The sequence below is a fragment of the Triticum aestivum genome, chromosome 7D (genome assembly GCF_018294505.1).
Source record: "Triticum aestivum cultivar Chinese Spring chromosome 7D, IWGSC CS RefSeq v2.1, whole genome shotgun sequence".
In the NCBI taxonomy this organism is placed as follows: domain Eukaryota; kingdom Viridiplantae; phylum Streptophyta; class Magnoliopsida; order Poales; family Poaceae; genus Triticum; species Triticum aestivum.
Window position 1 is genome coordinate 100,070,324 of NC_057814.1, and position 1,941 is coordinate 100,072,264.

Sequence of the window (1,941 nt, forward strand, 5' to 3'; positions counted from 1 at the left end):
GCAAGATGGAGGAGAATAGTTCTGTCAGTGAGCATATACTCAAAATGTCTGGGTATAACAATCACTTGATTCAACTGGGAGTTAATCTTCCTGATGATAGTGTCATTGACAGAATTCTTCAATCAGTGCCACCAAGCTACAAGAGCTTCGTGATGAACTATAATATGCAAGGGATGGATAAGACAATTCCCGAGCTCTTCCCAATGCTAAAGGCTGCAAGGTAGAAATCAAGAAGGAGCATCAAGTGTGGATGGTCAACAAGACCACCAGTTTCAAGAAAAAGGGTAAAGGGAAGAAGGGGAACTTCAAGAAGAACGGCAAGCAAGTTGCTGCTCAAGTGAAGAAGCCCAAGTCTGGACCTAAGCCTGAGACTGAGTGCTTCTACTACAAAAGGGACTGGTCACTAGAAGCGGAACTGCCCCAAGTATTTGGCGGATAAGAAGGATGGCAAGGTGAACAAAGGTATATGTGATATACATGTTATTGATGTGTACCTTACTGATGCTCGCAGTAGTGCCTGGGTATTTGATACTGGTTCTGTTGCTAATATTTGCAACTCGAAACAGGGACTACGGATTAAGCGAAGATTGGCTAAGGACGAGGTGACGATGCACGTGGGAAATGGTTCCAAAGTCGATGTGATCGCGGTCGGCACGCTACCTCTACATCTACCTTCGGGATTAGTTTTAGACCTGAATAATTGGTATTTGATGCCAGCGTTGAGCATGAACATTATATCTGGATCTTGTTTGATGCGAGACGGTTATTCATTTAAATCAGAGAATAATGGTTGTTCTATTTATATGAGTAATATCTTTTATGGTCATGCACCCTTGAAGAGTGGTCTATTTATGTTGAATCTCGATAGTAGTGACACACATATTCATAATATTGAAGCCAAAAGATGCAGAGTTGATAATGATAGTGCAACTTATTTGTGGCACTGCCATTTAGGTCATATTGGTGTAAAGCGCATGAAGAAACTCCATTCTGATGGACTTTTGGAATCACTTGATTATGAATCACTTGGTACTTGTGAACCATGCCTCATGGGCAAGATGACTAAAACGCCGTTCTCTGGAACAATGGAGCGAGCAACAGATTTGTTGGAAATCATACATACTGATGTATGTGGTCCGATGAATGTTGAGGCTCGCGACGGGTATCGTTATTTTCTCACCTTCACAGATGATTTGAGCATATATGGGTATATCTACTTGATGAAACATAAGTCTGAAACATTTGAAAAGTTCAAAGAATTTCAAAGTGAAGTGGAAAATCATCGCAACAAGAAAACAAAGTTTCTACGATCTGATCGTGGAGGAGAATATTTGAGTTACGAGTTTGGTCTTCATTTGAAACAATGCGGAATAGTTTCGCAACTCATGCCACCCGGAACACCACAGCGTAATGGTGTGTCTAAACGTCGTAATCGTACTTTACTAGATATGGTGGGATCTATGATGTCTCTTACTGATTTACCGCTATCGTTTTGGGGTTATGCTTTAGAGACAGCTGCATTCACGTTAAATAGGGCACCATGTAAATCCATTGAGACGACACCTTATGAACTGTGGTTTGGCAAGAAACCAAAGTTGTCGTTTCTTAATGTTTGGGGCTGCGATGCTTATGTGAAAAAGCTTCAACCTGATAAGCTCGAACCCAAATCGGAGAAATGTGTCTTCATAGGATACCCAAAGGAGACTGTTGGGTACACCTTCTATCACATATCCGAAGGCAAGACATTAGTTGCTAAGAATGGATCCTTTCTAGAGAAGGAGTTTCTCTCCAAAGAAGTGAGTGGGAGGAAAGTAGAACTTGATGAAGTAACTGTACCTGCTCCCTTATTGGAAAGTAGTTCATCACAGAAATCTGTTCCTGTGACTCCTACACCAATTAGTGAGGAAGCTAATGATGATGATCATGTAACTTCAGATCAAG